Here is a 16,994-nt window from a genome sequence, read left to right as displayed (position 1 = left end):
GAGGCCCGCGCGGCCGGGGGACCTGCCGGGGCTGGGGGAAGTCGAGGCCCGCGCGGCACCTGCTGGGGCTCGGGGGGGAAGTCGAGGCCCGCCTGGCCGGGGGCACCTGCCGGGGCTCTGGGGGAAGTCGAGGCCCGCGCGGCACCTGCTGGGGCTCGGGGGGAAGTCGAGGCCCGCGCGGCACCTGCTGGGGCTCGGGGGGAAGTCGAGGCCCGCGCGGCCGGGGGACCTGCCCGCGGGGGCTCGGGGGAAGTCGAGTCTCCCTCTGCACCTGCTGGGGCTCAGGGGGGAAGTCGAGGCCCGCGCGGCACCTGCTGGGGCTCGGGGGGGAAGTCGAGGCCCGCCTGGCCGGGGGCACCTGCCGGGGCTCTGGGGGAAGTCGAGGCTCGCTCTGCACCTGCTGGGGCTCAGGGGGGAAGTCGAGGCCCGCCCGGCCGGGGGACCTGCCGGGGCTCGGGAGAAGTCGAGGCTCGCTCTGCACCTGCTGGGGCTCGGGGGGAAGTCGAGGCCCGCCCGGCCGGGGACACCTGCCGGGGCTCGGGGGGAAGTCGAGGCTCGCTCTGCACCTGCTGGGGCTCGGGGGGAAGTCGAGGCCCGCCCGGCCGGGGGACCTGCCGGGGCTCGGGGGGAAGTCGAGGCCCGCTTGGCCGGCGGTGGAGGTGGGGACACACGCGACGGTGGGGACTGCTGGGGACTCGGTGACGGACCTGCGCCCCGAGGCCACTGTCCCCCCGGCCTGGCCCAGCCCCTCGCCCCACAGCCCCCCACGTGTTCCCTGAGCACCCAGTGGTTCAGAAACAGGGATGGGGTGAGTGGCAGTGGCGCCAGGGAGGGTTGTGACCCCCCCCCCCCTCCCCGCAGTGAGCGGCCTGGGAGGCTCCGGATCTGGGCTCTGCTGGAGACTCGTGGGCGCAGGCGGCAGCGCGAGGCTCAGGGCTTCGCTCCACGGGGAGCGCGTGAACATCACAGGAGTGGGTCTGGAAGGGATCCCCGGTTACCGAGTCCAGCTTCCTCGTTTTACTGGGAACTGAGGACCCCAGAAGTGTCCTGTCGGCATCTGCCCGACTTCCTGGGGGCAGAGCGAGCGCTCATGAGACTAAGCAGTGCCCCCAGCCTCTTTGGGGACCTAGACACCGTGTGTTGACTAAGGAAAAGAGAAAAGACAGAAGAGTCCACTTCTTTTTCAGTTTGTGGTGGTGACAAAAAACTATACTGCACAGACAAGAGGTGACTTCATCTGGCATCTATTTTAAAAAAGGAAAAAATCTCCCCCAAAAGTAGGTATCAAGGTACAGATGTCTCTTCCTTTACCTCTGAAAATTTGGTAACGGAAAACACCCCAAACTCATGTTTGGTCAACACTTTCAACCCTTTGCTCACTTGGCTGTTTGTTAACATTGTTCAACAGAGCACTGATTTATAATGTGCATGTTTTCCTCATTCTATTAATAAACTAAAAATGGAATGACCAAGATGGATCGTGAATTCTTCATTCTAACTCAGTTGAAGAAAACTTTCCCATTCCATTTTCCCAAACCATCCTAAAATATTTGGGCCCCTCCAAAGTTTACTGGGTATAGGAGGCTTAGCTGTGACAAGGCAATTTGGCCTCTTTCAGGGAGCTTAAGAGATGGAAAATGTCCAATAAAATAGTTTAAATAAGGCATCAAACAAATGTCACGACCTAAATTTGGGGCTTATTCGGTGAGATTTCAGAGATGACACTAAGAAAAAGATCTGGATACATTTTTTTTTTTTTTTAAGTAGCCATCAAATTCCACCTTCTCCCTTTCTTCTCAGCGCAGCAACACTTTGTATCATTAGCAAGGATGGAAGCTGATTTCTATCAGGAATCTACTGTGCCAATATTATAGAAGATCAAATCGAGGTGGGGAAGCGTTGAGTTAGGAGGATTAGATTGTGAGTCTTCAGTTAGCAATTCAAGTGTTAAACTAGAGAGATATTAAGGAGTTAGAACTGGCACTGTTGACTAGATGTAACTGATGACAGAGAAACGAATAGAAGACAACGCACATGTTTCTGGTTTGATCACCAATATAGATAGTTCAGGAAAAGCTCAAATATATGATGAAGGACAGGGTCTTGTTTAGTTGTGCCTTCATTGGGGGATGGTGGGGATAAAGGGCTCAGTGTTTAGTATAATGGGTTTGAGGTTGGGATATGAAGCAAAGTATCCAAATAGAAGTCAGAGATGAGAGCTGGACTAAAATGGTAACTTAGGATTCAGCAGCCTCCATATTTAAATAATTGAAAGCCATGAATAGACTAAGATCAGCATGGAACACTAAAAAATAAGGGAGAGTATCAAAATGACTACAATTGAGCAAAGCTGAGCGAGGGAAGCACAGAAAGAGGATGAGAGCCAATTAGAGCATAAGGAAAAGAATTTCAAATAGAGTTCCAGCAACCAAGAGGAAATTAAAGAAGAAATTAGTTGACGTCAAATTGTAGAGAAGGATTGAATCCCCATTGGATTTAACAAAAAGGAAATCATTGGCAAATTTGGGAAATGCTAGCTTGAAATAGGATGAGGGCCAAAGTAAAAGTAACAAAGGGTATGGAGAGTTAGAAGGGGTAATCAATGATACTAAGGACATGGAAACTATTGGAATTGATTGATTTGAAAGGAGGGAAGATAAGGCATCTAGAATGACTCTTAGGAATCTATTTTGGGTGAACACTTTGGTAGATCTAACTCACTCAATAAGGTAAGAAAAAAAAAGAAAAGGACGACTGAGGAAGATAATGGATATTTCGTTGGGGATTTTTTGAGGGCAGTTGGATTGAGTATGGGGGTCCAAAGAAAGATGTGGGCTAGAGATTCAGATGGCTGATTATAAATACACGGGCATACGTGCATACATATGCACATATACATATACGTATATAGAGAGGCACATACAGTAAACAAATAAACACTAAGGAAAGGAAAGTTTTCTACAAAGTCAGGTAAAATTTCAAAACAGAGACGATTACACCTCTCTCCTCAATTAATGTTGTCCCAGGAGTCCTCTTTAGAAATGGTAATCACTTATTAACACATGTTAGAGGAACTCCTCCTATGCCACTGCTATAGCTATTATTGTTCATTAGCAGCTAGTATAGGATTACGCATGGTTCTGTAGGGATTACCAACATATCTCAGAGCAAACTATTACCTGTAAAATTTTGTGAATTAACCAAACACTGGGCATTGGCTAAGTTAGTAATGAATTATCCGTATGATAGATTAATCATAGTGTCTAAATGATAATACTTAAGAATTTTCGCAATAATGAACAATTATTATGTTATGGGAACAAAATAAAACAGATTTTTATATATATGTATACGCAAACACACACACATATATATATTATGCTCACAACTATGCAAAAATACTTTGCACAGAAAAGGAACATGAGGAAAATACACTAAAATGTCAGTGGTGGTTTGTCTTTGATTGATGAATCCGTGGGGATTCCTTCTTTCCTTAAAAAAAAAAAATATTCCATGATGACCATGACATATTTCTTAATGGAAAAACCTTTTTTAAAAATGTTATTCAGAGCATTTTAGGAAGATGGGACAGTGACAGCGTAATTTTTGATCTCTCTGAAAACCCACATTAAAAAACAAAATAAAAAACTGGGTAGCAAAATCAAAAGCCCATGGGCAACCTTTGCAATAAAACTGGGTGATGAGGTATCTACATAAACCCCAAAATAGATGCAGTGAGGGGCAAACCACCAAGAGCCACAAGACAATTGTGTGTACATGTATGTACACACAATTTTGTGAAAAGAGGAAGGGAAGCAATAGGGTGGTGTCTGATGGACAGAAGAACTGGAGATGTTTCCCACTTACTTATTTTACTTTTTCCCAGTTATTCTTTTAAAACGTGTCTTTTATTCATTGTATTTTTTCCCGGTTATTCTTTAAAAATGTGGCTTTTTATAACAGCAGGTGACACAGTTAAGAATGATTAAAGAGGCTGAAGCAGTCTCACCATCATAATATTTCAAAACTGACCCTTCATGACTCTCTTGCAGAAGGACCCACAATAAGAAGCACACTGAGGAAAATCAAACAGAACAGAGGAAGCCGAACAGATGTTGGAAAATGCAAGGCTAGAGAAGCACTCTCTACTGTGGTAGCCAGTAACCACCTGTAGTTATTTAAATGTTAATTAATTACATTGAATTAATTAACATAAACTTAAATTTAAAATTCAGTTCCTCAGTCACACCAGCCATTTTTTAAGTGCTCAACAACTTGAGAGGGAAACAGTCAGGAAATCCCAACAGCACTGCTTTATTTTTTAACACTTCATAAAAACAAGGGAAGGTGGAGCTATCTGAATTGGGGCACAATTTTCTGAAAACTACCTGTTTGTGAAAGTTTAGGAAAGTTATTGTCACATAAAAATGAGCAACAGTAAATTATTGAGGTCAAATCAAATACAAAGGTATCATAAGAAGAGAAAATGGAGCTGAATAATTTCCCTACAGATAATGAAAGAATATCAGAAAGATGAGTCCACAAAACAGAACAAAACTATAAGCTATTATTTTAAAACAAGCTGAAAGATATTAAAAAGTTAGCACATTCCAGGAAAGAACTACACAAAGCAGAATTAGAAAAACTCAGAAGAGAAATGATGGAACTCAGGAAGGAATTAGAAATGAAAAAATAATATACATAAGTGAAAACTAAATGAAAAAAGAATACAAGGGCAAAACTGATGATGCCTGAGAAAAATAGGGAAATAAGAGAGTTTTTTTTTTCCTGAAAAACCAAAATAAAATTAAGGAAAAAAGAGAAAATATTCCAGAGACAATAACAAACATTGAGAATAGGATAAAACAATGGAACATATGAATAGGAGGAGTCCCCGAAGAAGAAAATCAAGTCAGAGGAACGAATACTAAAAACCATAATTCAAGAAAACCTTTCCTGAATTAAAAATATATATATTTAGAACTAGATACTGAAAGATTGTACTGCGTCCCTAAATTAACTCAAAATAACCAACACCAGGACTTATTTTTGTAAAATTACTGGACTTTGAAGAATAGGGGGCAAAAGTCCTTTGGATATCTAGATTTAAAAAGCACATGACTTATAATGAGAAGAAAATTATCTTATCATCCGAATTCTTCTACAGTAATCTAGATCAGAAGAAAGAGTAACATATTAAAGATATTCAAGAGAGAGAGTGTAAGCCAAGGATTTTATATGAGGTGACTTTTAGGTTTAAAGGGCACAGACTTTTTATGAACATAGAACTCAGGAAATACAGTGTTCATGAGCCCTTCCTGAGGAATGTTCACATGGCTGTTTTCTGTGTGTGTGTGTGTGTGTGTCTGAATCTCTCTCTTCTTTCACTTATGAAGAGACCAGTCACTGGAGTTAGGGCCCACCCTAACCTAGTATGACTTCATATTACCTAATCACAGCTGCAAAAATCCTATTTCCAAATAAGGTCACATTCTGAGGTTTCAGGGGGATATGGATTTTGGAGGGACACTATTTGACCTAGTAAAGTGGGGGAACAAAAGCAACATGGCCACCATAAAACCCCTACTTGGAAAACAAACAGTAGCTATCTGTGGCTGTTTCACAGCAAACACTACTCCTACAGAATTGGGAATATAAAAACTAACTTTACTGTTAGTAACTTTCACTAACTTTGCTTTCATTGTAGATACACTGGATTGTTACTTTTTGGGGGGGCTTTACCTTATTTATTATCCCCTAAGGTGAAGTTCTTGAAAGGCATTGTTTGAGATATTCTTTCTGGAGAGCTGTTTCACCATAAGGGCACCTTTTTGGAGGATTGGGATATCTGGGATAACGTAAGGGAAGGAGTGATAGGGTACTTTTCCAGGCTTATTTCAGGGGAACATTAAATCAATATTTCTCAGTCATGATACCAATGACATTTTGGGCCAGATAATTTTTTGTTGTAGGGGGGCCGTCCTATGTACTGCAGAATGTTTAGCAGTATTCCTGGCCCTGACCTACTAGATGCCAGTACCACTCTGCCCTGGTTGTGACAACCAAAAATGTCTCCAGACATTGCCAAATGTCTTCTGTGAGGCTAAATCATTCTCAGTTGAGAACCACTTCTTTCGATGATTCCAGAAATATATTATCCACTGTTGTATCACAAGTCATCCCAAAGCTTCATAGCTTCAAACAACAACAACAAAAATTATTTTGCTTACAAATCTACAGCTTGAACAGGAAAGGCAAGGATCCTTTGTTTCTGCTGCATATAACCTCAGCTGAGATGGCTGGACTAGGGTCCGGTAAGATGGCTTCATGACTGGCATGTTGGTGCTGGCTGCCAGCTGGAACCTCAAAACATTTGTGGGTGGAAGTCCCCAGTTCCTTTCTAGCTAGGCCTCTCTTAGCTACTTGGACTTCTTTACGATATGTTGGCTGGGTTTCAAAAATGCACGTGTGGAATATAGAAAAATGAATAAACAAAAAGGAGAATCAGACCTATAAGTACAGAGAACAAGCTGATGGTTGCCAGGAGGAAGGGACTGAAGGGGTTGAAGGGTGGGCAAAATGGATGAAGGGAGTGGGAGATACAGACTTCCAATTATGGAGTGAATAAGTCCTGGAGATAAAAGGTACAGCACTGGGAATAAAGTCAGTGATACTGCATTAGTGTTGTAGGGTGACACATGGTAACTACACTTGTGGTAAGCCCAGCATAACATCTAAAAAAAGTCGAGTCACTTTGTTGTACATCTGAAACTAATGTAACGTTGGATGTCAACTCTACTCAAAATTAAAAATTAAAAATAAATAGACGATGACAACAACAAAAACAAGTGTTCCAAGAGAGTGAGATGGAATTTATAGCATTTTAAGGATCTGGCTTATAAAGTCATATAGTGTCATTTCTATCATGGTCTATGGTTTGAGACAGTCAGAGAGACCTGCTTTAGTTTAAATGCAGGAGACATAGACCCCACTCTAATGAGAGGAGTATCAAAATCGCAATTTAAGAAAAGTATGTGGGATCTTACAATCTTTGAAAAATATAATCTTCTACCCCCTGCCCTATTGTTACAAAAATTCACATCCCTTCCACATGCCAAATACAATGATTTATTTCACCCTCTAAGATCTTCAAGTCTCCTAGTTCAAAGCCTAGTATCTGTCACCTAAATCAAGTCCCAGTGTAGGTGGTGCTCCTCAGGTGTGGTTAAATGACTGCAGCTCTTTGAATACTATTCTTCTTTGTCGGAAAGACTCTGGACTACAGAAATAAATTCTCTATTTCTCGCAACATATAGTGGGCAGTCCTAGAGTATCTGTTATAGAGGGTCCCTTTCAAAAGAGAATAAAACGGGAACCACATAAACAACCACTGTTCCATAGCAATTCTGAAATTCCACTAGCCACATGTTCCAACTCTTTTGATTTAGGACTCATTTCTACTCCTAGTGCACAGATCTTGGCTCCACCCTCTGGGATCTTGGTCCTGCTCTCTAAATCATTCTTCCTCTTCCATCAAAACCACTTCATGTTTGCATCTGAGTCATTTTCTCAACCTGCCTCCTACATGCAAAAGCTGGAAGTCCAAACCCCTCTTTGTATCTTGTACTAACTCGTCCCTTTCAGTCCAAGCTTTTGTAATTACTTATAAACCAAGGATTTAGAGAGTCTCTCCTAGCATCCTATTAGAACCAGTCTTACACTTAGAATGTGCAGGTCTTGAACAACCCTTGTCTGCTGGATTACCCCTCTAGGGAACACGCTAGTTCAGAAAGGTGTCATGCATTTCCACCTTGCTGTCTGCAATCTTGGAATTCAGCTACCATGCTGTGAGGAAGTTAAGACTGGCCCATGCAGAAAAAAAACAAAAAAACAAAAAAACAAAAACACATGGTGAGAACATATGTAGTTGTTCTTGCTGATAGTCCTGGTCAACAGCTATCATTAACCAGACACAGTGAAGACACTTCCAGAGGATTTTGATCCCAAGCCAGTTTGTAATCCCCAACCTTCAAGGCTTCCAGCTAAAGCCCCGGGTATCATGGAACAAGACTCACCCACTCTGATCTGTTCAAATTCCTGGTCCACACAGTCTCTAAGCCCACGAAGATGACTATTTTATGCAACAAGCTTCAGATAGCTTGTTATAAAACAATAAATACTACAATAACTTTTGAGTAGGGTCCTTCCAAAACAACAGCGACAACAACAACAAAACAACAACAAAAATCTGAAACATGTGGCATTGATTTGGGGTAGAAGTGACAAGAAACTCAAAGGGACTTGAGGATACAATTTGAGAATCTAAAGGGCTTTTAGGAGACAGCTGAAATTAAAGGACTTTGAGGAGGCCATCAGCAAGGGTTTCAAGAAAAGCATGCAAATGTTACTAGAAGCTGGAGAAGAGCAAGCAATTGCTAAACAGTAGTAGATAGTTTGCCAAGACTATTGTCTGAAGTGAGGCAGAAAATAGAAAATACCTAGAACTTGAGGACTGCAAAATATCAAAAATACCACCTGGCTTCTTTCTACTGCCTATGATAAAATGTGAGGAGGGATGAACTCCTGGCATTGTTACATGAAAAAGGAGTGGTACTTCCTTGGCTGAAAAGTATAAAAGTTTCTTATACCCAGTAATTCCATAAGGCAAATGACTTTTAAATTAAGAATTAAGAGAAGACTTCTAGAAAAAGATCAAATCTAGAGTGGTGTGTAGGAGCCTTTGTTAAGACTTCAGAAAGCTCTAGAGGAGTGACTTATATATAACCTTTTACCCACAGGAGGCCCCTAAGGATCTTAAGATTATGCTTCATAAATCTTTCACTCTATTATGTCTGGAGCCTTTGCTCAAAGACCTGAAACCTAGGGATGGCTCAGTGGTTGGGAGCTAAAATCATCTGAAGTTATCTTCGTGTGTCTGGTTGGTGATGGCCATTGACTAGGACTGCCAACTAGAACGTCTACACATGGCTTCTCCATCTATTTTCTTGTCATGGGTTAGTTTGAACTGCTTCAGATACAGTAGCTGGGTTTCAGGAATAACTATCCCAAGCGAGCAAGGTGGAAGTGAATACGTTTTCCAGAACAAGCCTCCTAAGTCTCATGGCATAACAATCGCTAATTCTGTTGGTTAAGGTAGCCACAGAGGTCCACTCAGGGTCAAGGGGACATAGACCTCACTTTGCAATAGGAAGAATATCAAAATCTCAGAGTAAGAATGTGGTATGGAAGATATTTTTCATCATCTTTGGAAAATACAATCTGCCATTTTGTCAAGTAAAATATACCTCTAGCAACCAGTTTGGGTTTTTACCTCCTCTATCCTCAATTTAATTGCCTGCTCTGGGCCACTGTCTTAGAACAGCCGGAGATGGTGAAACCTTCACCCTGCCACTGGGCCAATCCCAGGCTATGGTATTTTGAAATGAGAGGTTTGGAGAAGCGGTCAGGTAGGGGGTACACAGCACGAATCTTGAGAGATTATACCTTCCCATTTCTCTGACTCCCTCTGAAAGCTCCATTCCAAGCCAACACACAACATCTACTAAAAGACAAAGTGTTCAGTCTTCATAATCAGCAGACTTTCCACTTCCTTGTATTTCTGGTTACTGGTAGAAAAGGCTTCTCCTAACAAAACTGTTGATCGATCCCAATGGATCCTTTTCCTCTCAGATGAGCCAGCTTGGGCCTAGCTTGTTTCTGTCTTGTAGCCTAGAGGAGGCTGTAAGAAGTCACCAACACCTCCAACACCCTGACATTTGCTATGACATCTTCCTAAGTAACAGCTTTGCTGTACATGGCCTGTGTCCTAACAGAAAACTGGAAGGAAATCTAACCAAGTCTCTTAATATCATTTCAAAGGATTTCTATCTCATCGTAGCCTCCCTGGTCCAACAGAATCACATTTTAAGGTCTTTCCTTTGCAATACAAGACTTTTAGAAATAACTTTTCAATGTCTTGTCATTAGTTCGAACGTATTGGGTTTATTGACTCAGAATTCTCTCTTCTCTTTCTCCTCTTCTTTCCTCTTTCTCTTCCTTCTCTCTTTCCCTCTCCCCCCTCTCTCTCTTTCTGTCAGCACTTCAGATTCATTCTGTCACACAAGTTGCTCCATGTCATGGAGGACGTGGCTATAGACAGTTCCAGGTCACATCTTTCATAAGCAAATAAAAGAAGATTCTTCTTTATAAATTCAAGTTTGAAAAACCCTGGGAGTGATCTGTGATCAATCAAGTTTTCTCTTTCGGTTAAAATGAGGAGTCATAAAGTATCATTATTTATTTCTGTTCCTTATACTCTTAAGGCAAATATTGGCATAAAATACTCATCTTTATACTTTAGGAACAGAACTTTTGTCGTTCTTATTTTGGTTGAGAAAACTCCATGATATTGCACCAAAATGTAGTAAGATTTATTTTTAACCGTAGTAAGATTTATTTTTAACCTAAACCTAGAGCACCGAATGATCCCTTTTGAATTGCTGGATGAATTTAGAAATGACGTAAACCGCAGGAAGAAAAGATATCGTCTGTTTCTCCCACAAGTCACTGTGAAATGTTAACAATAATGCTAAGTATATGCTCACTATTTTCCTAGGCAAACAAGGAAAATGTGATGTAAAAGATAGGATTGTAAAATAAAAGTATGCGACATTATAGCATTGCAGTTTATTGAGGTAATTGGCTAGGAATCCCTGTGTGCTTTGGAATGGAGAATTTAACATCATTTCTAAAACAAATATTTCCTTGTGGGCAAATGCAGGGAGTGCTGAGAGGTATTTGTGGAATCGTTGTCTATGCAGCAGGCTCCTTGGGTAGAACGATGCCTTTGAGGAATAAGCAATTAGGGCTTTTTTGGTTTTGCTCAGTAACCGAAACAGCTGTGGAAACATTGTGTGAATGAAGAACCAGGAGCACTGCCATCGACTGGATGTTTGTGTGCCCCCCAAAATTCGTATGTTGAAACCTAACCCCCAATGTGATAGTATTAGAGGGTGGAACCTTTGGGAAGTGATTAGATCCTGAGGACGGAGCCCTCATGCTTGGGATTAGTGTCCTTACACCATGTGAGGACACAGGTAAAAACTGTCAACTATGAATCAGAAGCCAGACCCTCACGAGTATCCAGAACTATGAGAAATAAATTATTTAAGCTACCAAGTCTATAGTATTTTTGTTATAGCAGCTGGAAAGGGCTAATATAAGCACCGTGCAAAGTTTAAGCAAATATCACCATGTTGCATTCTTTTAGCGATTTGTTTTCTAAACAATGTAATTAGGGTTTTCCAGCAAGTAGTTAGTACAATGTGATTGTACAGAAAAAGAGAAGTTGATTTGTATGTGAGATGGAGTGCTATGTACAGTTCCTACAAGCTCAAAGCTCATAGACATTTTAGTGCCCCGTTAATTAGAGCACCTTGCTTTAATTACTACTTAATAGTGAAACTGTAATTTTACTTTCTAGTAAAACAGCCTCCTATCCATTATATTGTCATTTAATACATTTTCTGACTTTAACAATTTAAACAAGATCTCATTTTTTAAACTGCTTTTTCTTGGGTATACCATTTCCTGAGAGCTCAATATGTTACTCCTAATGGAAATGTTGTACTTTTAAGATTGCCTCTTAACCGTAATATAAATATGAGTCTCTGGTAAGTCTCAGTGTGGACAAAAGCTACTAATTTATTTTTCATAAGTTGAATCAGTCCTAAAAAGGGATGGCACCAGCCTTTTAGTGACTATTTTAGTGTAGTGCTTACTATAATAGCTGGGTGAAAAGGAAAATCAATTATAGTTGTGAAAGAGATGTAGATTTTGTTCACTTAAAACTCAGGCTTTTAATCCCTGGATAAAAACCTAGCCTGGAATTCGTCTGAAAGGCATTTGCTTCTACCATAAGAGGATGTAGTAACTCTAGGCACCTATCATTTAAACAAATGGATTAGTCAAAATAATGATGTGAGAGATACTCCAAAAAAGGCCAACATGTTCTTTTTGGATATGTGAAAAGTAAATTGTGCAAGAAAATTTCCATCATATTTTATCTGTTTTTGATAGTCACAGAAGTTGCATCAGCATTCATATGCATATGAAAGATTCCAAGAGTATCAAAGGCAAATGGAGTGACTTGTACACTTCTTAAGATTTAATTTCTTTGTAGCCTTAAAAAATAAAGACTTATACATATCCAAAATATATATACAGTTAATTTTATCCTGTCCTTCCCGGGTTTGGTGAATGAATAGGAAATAAACTGTGTATTTCATGTTACATTTCACTGCCCACGGCAGACTACTAACTCCAATTTAATTCAACTCAATTTAATTTATCTCATACCGAGAGCTCATTTCTCTCTTAGTCAATATTGTAGATAGCCCAAAGATGTAAAATGATTTTCTTTCTCTCAGGTCCTATTGTGAAAAGAGTAAGCAGTAGGAAATAGTTAAGTGACAATTTATTTATTGAATTAATGTGAGTTGTAACCAATAGTAAGTGCTAGACTTTAAAAATAAGACGTGAATAAACATGTTTAGAATAGCTCTCTTCATAATTGCAAAACACTGGAAATAACCAAAATGCTCATTTACATTGAAGAAGATAAAGAAGTTGTTTATATTCACACAATGGAATGCGACATTTAAGAGGAATGGACGAGAGCTAGGTGCATCAGCACTGATGGATCTTATATATAATGTTGAGTTGAAATAATTAGGTAGTTGCATTTAACAAAAGATACAAAAAAATAAAAAATAAAAATAAAAAAAATTTAAAAAAGATACAGTTTGGTCCCGTCATACTATGCACTGATAAAGCTCAAAGATTTAAATGAAATCATTTGAGTTCTGGAAGAAAATGTAGACAAATTTTTTTTTTTATTAAATTAGATTAGGAAAGTACTTTTGAAAAAAAAATTTAAAAAAAGGAAAGTACTTTTGTAAATTTGATTAAAAATCTGGAGCTATTTTAAAACAGACAAAACTAATTATATTTAAAAGAAAAACCACAAAACACTTCATGGCCCAACTACCATACTCAAAGTCAAAAAGACAAGTGACAAATAAGAGAAAAAATGTTACTCATGTAGTTATAAAAGAATTAATATGCTAGACATTGATTTTCTAAATGTCAATAATCTAAGAGAAAAAAACATGCAAAGGACATGAAAAACTAGCTCACAGACAAGGCAAATTACCTTAAACAAGAAAAACACACCCAACTTCACTCATAATAAGACAGTTGCAGATGAAACTACAATGATATGCATTTTTCACCAATTAGATTAGGAAAAATCTAAGTTTAATGAGACTGGGAAACAGGAACTTCTATATCATTGGTATGAATATAAAAAGTGCACCTTTTCTGAAGGGCAATTTGGTAGTGCCCATCAAAATTACAATCATATTTCCCCTTTAACCCAGAAATCCCACTCACAGGAATTTATCTTGCAGGAGTACATGCACACAGAAAAATGACATATGTTATTATCTGCTGCCACATTGTATTTGTGAAAGATTAGAGAATATCCAATTGTCCGTTAATGGAGGACTGATTATAGAAACTTTGGTAGATGGAAAGTTCTGGAATGCATGGAATGTTATGCAGTTTCCAAAAAGAATGAGAAAGTGCTCCATGTACAGATGTGGAAAGATCTGTAAGTGATATTAGGTATTCTTTGAATGAAACGGGGAAAAAAGGAATAAAAATACCTAATACAGTTGTGTGTGTTAATATTGGGAAGATCCAAAAGACTAATGAGTGATTGCCCATGGGAAGAAGGTAGAGAGGACACAGGGTGGTTACAACAAGGGAAGAAGTAAAACTTTTTGAGACATTTTATTATATTGTAATGTTTTGATTTGGAACCATGTACATAATGTCTACTCAAAATAACTAACAGACTCATGAAAATACGAAGAAGGAACAAAGTACAAAATAAATACAGTGTGATTGCTTTATGTGAAGTCTAGAAAAAGACAAAATATAACAGTTTATTCTTTTAGGTTACATACGTGGATGACAAATACTGTGAAACAAACCAGGAAATGATTAATACAAAATTCAGAATTGTGATTACCAGGTATTGGGAGTGGAGGAATGAAGGTATAGAGCACAGTAGACGCACCTTTAGAGGGAAGGAAGGGAGGCAAGCAGGCAGAAATACAGAAAAGAAAAAGAAAAAAGAAATAAGTGAAGGCTACAGGAATGCAGTTAAGCCTTCCTGGAAGGAGGGAGACTTAAACTGATTCTTGAAGGTGTGAATTCCAGTTAATGTGGTTCACAGTGACGTATTGTTTTATAGCTTACAGAACGTTGCATATACCTGATGTCATGTGAAATCTGGATAGGCAGAGAGAGATGAGAGCAGGCATTCAAAATGAGGAAAATAACAGAGCCAAGGCACCGAGAGTAAGAGGGCACATTTTGTGTTACAAGACCTTGAGGGGTCAACCTGGCTGGGCAGTTGGATTGGACCTTAATGAGTAATAGAGCAACGGATTTATAAAGTTTGATTATAATGGGGTTGGGAGTTTATCTGAGATGCCATCCAATGTGTGTTTGTTTGTTTACAAAGACAGATCTAAGACGCATTTGACGGTTGAACACCCTAGCACTTTTTAGGGCCCTGCCAAACACCAGCGCTAGCCTTGAGACTCATCAGTAACAGTCATCTGCAGGATTCACGCGGCCCGTTCCAGCTGCCCAGCCAGGTATATTCTTGATTACTTAGCAGAGTATTGTTTAATTTCTATATATTTAGGAATTCCCCACATTTCCTTCTGTTTTTGTTATTTTCTAATTTAATTCCGTTGGAGTTGTCTCTTTGACAACGTCTATATCGTAGAGGGAAAAAGAAGAGGGGATGGGAATTGCTTCAGATTAAGGGAGACATAACAACCAAAATTTTCTTGTTTTGAACATATAAAAATGGCTATAAAATACGTTTTGGAGACAAGTTACAATATTTAAATATAGACAGGAAAATAGAGGATATTAAGACATTTTCTAAATTTGTTGGATGTGTTGACAGTACTGTCAACAGGTGGAAGATGCTCTTATTTTCTGGAAATGCAAGCTAAAGTAGCTGGGTTGAAGCAAATGATGTTTATTATTCATTTTATAATAGCTCAGGAAAAACATATATTGAAGAAATAAATATGGCAAAATGTTAATTATGTAGGGGGTCTAAGGGTGATATTGTGTTATCTCTACTTTTCTGTATTATGAGCATTTTTATGTTAGTAAAAATTTTAAAATCCAATGTAAAGTTATACAAACACATAACTTGATTGCAACATAACTTGTTGGAGATGATCGAGTTGTCATTACAGAAAGAATATCTGTGGAAATAATTTTAAAAAGGCAAAAGTTTAAGAAATAAACATTTTTTCAGCTTTATCTAGTTTCATCTTTTCTTGTTCTAGGGGACAGACTTATTTTTTTCTCTCAACTTTTAAAATTTTTATTTATTTTTTTTAAAGATTTTATTTATTCCTGAGAGACACACAGAAAGAGAGAGAGAGAGAGAGAGAGAGAGACAGGCAGAGACACAGGCAGAGGGAGAATCAGACTCCTCACAGGGAGCCCGTCTCATCTTTTTATTTTTAGGAGAAAGATAGTTTGTAGAGTCAGAATAACATGATGGATTTTTTTTTTCATGATGGTTTTTTTTTTTTTTAAAGAATATTCAGTTCTTTCTAGTCTGCCTGAGGGGCTTAGTGAACCTTATATAATCTATATATTGGGCTCTAGTGTGTGCTAGGCTGATACCCAGTCCCAATTCTTGAAATAGGGAATACAGGGCAGTCACATGGCACGTGAAGCTGTTGCCAGGAGTACATGGAGGTCAGTAAAGCACAGATTGTGAGAAGATATTTGTAAGATCAGTCTGACCTTCAGCTCAGTCCAGGGTGACAGGCATCCAAGAAACCACTACTGTCATGAAGCACCTGGTCTTCTTGTGTAATGGATGTCACTGCTGGACAAACTCCTGTAGGCAGCTAGAGGACACCTGTGGAGGGCCCTGCCTGACCCATTGCAGCAGCTATTGGAGACCCCTGGTGGCAACGTAAAGGAAAAACAGCTCATCCCCAAAACTCAAGTCTCTGGTATGTAAACCGGAGTCAATGGAAACAGCCATAAAAAAGAATGAAATCTTGCCGTTTGCAGCCACATGGATGGGGCAAGAGAGTATACTGCTAAACGAGGTAAGTCAGAGAAAGACAAATACCATATGGTTTCATTCATATGTGGAATTTAAAAAACCAAACAAATAAGCAAAGGGAAAAAATAAGAGAAAGTGAAAAATCAAGCAGCAGAGTCAATTGTAGGGAACAAACTGCTGGTTACCAGAAGGGTAATGGGTTAAACAGGTGATGGGGATTAGGTGAGCACTCGTGATGGACACCAGGTGTCGGATAGATGTGTGGAATCACGATATTGTACATTTGAAACCAATATAAGCACTGAATAAGGACTTGAATAAGAACCTAGCAACAACAACCGAAAAAGAAACCAAAGCCGTCTTCTCTGAGTTCCCTGTATTTTGCTGACCTTTCCACTTTATTTTTCTTTTTCCTTGTCTTTAAAAACATTGTCATTCCTTAGAGGTTTTTTCCATGCTACCTTTTTTATTTATAGGTTCTCCCTAAATGACCACATCCATTCACCCAATCATGCTTTTAGCACAGTTTTCTCTATTGAGCCCACGCTCACACTTCTAACTCCCTGCTAGATATTTCTACGTGGATTGCTCTTAATCTCAACACGTGAAAAAAATTATTGCCAAAATCTGTTAGTCCTGTATCTCTTATCTTAGGAAGTGGTGTCATGATGCAGCCAGGCCAAAGGACTTACACTTCGATAAAGCAGAGAGATACGAAGAGTCTTGCACATTCAGCATGTACCAGGAACAGGGATAGAGGCTGGCTTAAAGGAAATAAAGACACATTAGAGTGTGGAAAACAGACCTTTTA

The 16,994-nt window shown here is 39.6% G+C and overlaps 1 protein-coding gene across 12 annotated transcripts in view; it reads left to right on the top strand.

Moving 5' to 3' along the window:
- TFEC (transcription factor EC) overlaps window positions 1-16,994 on the top strand; it is a 220,753-nt gene that overhangs the window by 1,212 nt on the left and 202,547 nt on the right. For 5 of the 12 annotated variants that reach the window (XM_038557451.1, XM_038557450.1, XM_038557441.1 and 2 more), the window contains exons 2-3: window positions 1,188-1,277; window positions 14,594-14,729. The gene's annotated coding sequence lies outside the window, so the exon portion shown is untranslated. Of the gene's footprint in view, window positions 1-856; window positions 1,278-14,327; window positions 14,428-14,593; window positions 14,730-16,088; window positions 16,227-16,994 lie in introns of those variants that run through there. The other 7 variants (XM_038557452.1, XM_038557449.1, XM_038557448.1 and 4 more) reach the window with 5 other exon arrangements.

The sequence above is a fragment of the Canis lupus genome, chromosome 14 (assembly GCF_011100685.1).
Source record: "Canis lupus familiaris isolate Mischka breed German Shepherd chromosome 14, alternate assembly UU_Cfam_GSD_1.0, whole genome shotgun sequence".
NCBI classification, from domain to species: domain Eukaryota; kingdom Metazoa; phylum Chordata; class Mammalia; order Carnivora; family Canidae; genus Canis; species Canis lupus.
Note: the sequence above shows the minus strand (reverse complement) of the source record. Positions and strands in the feature narration are given on the sequence as shown.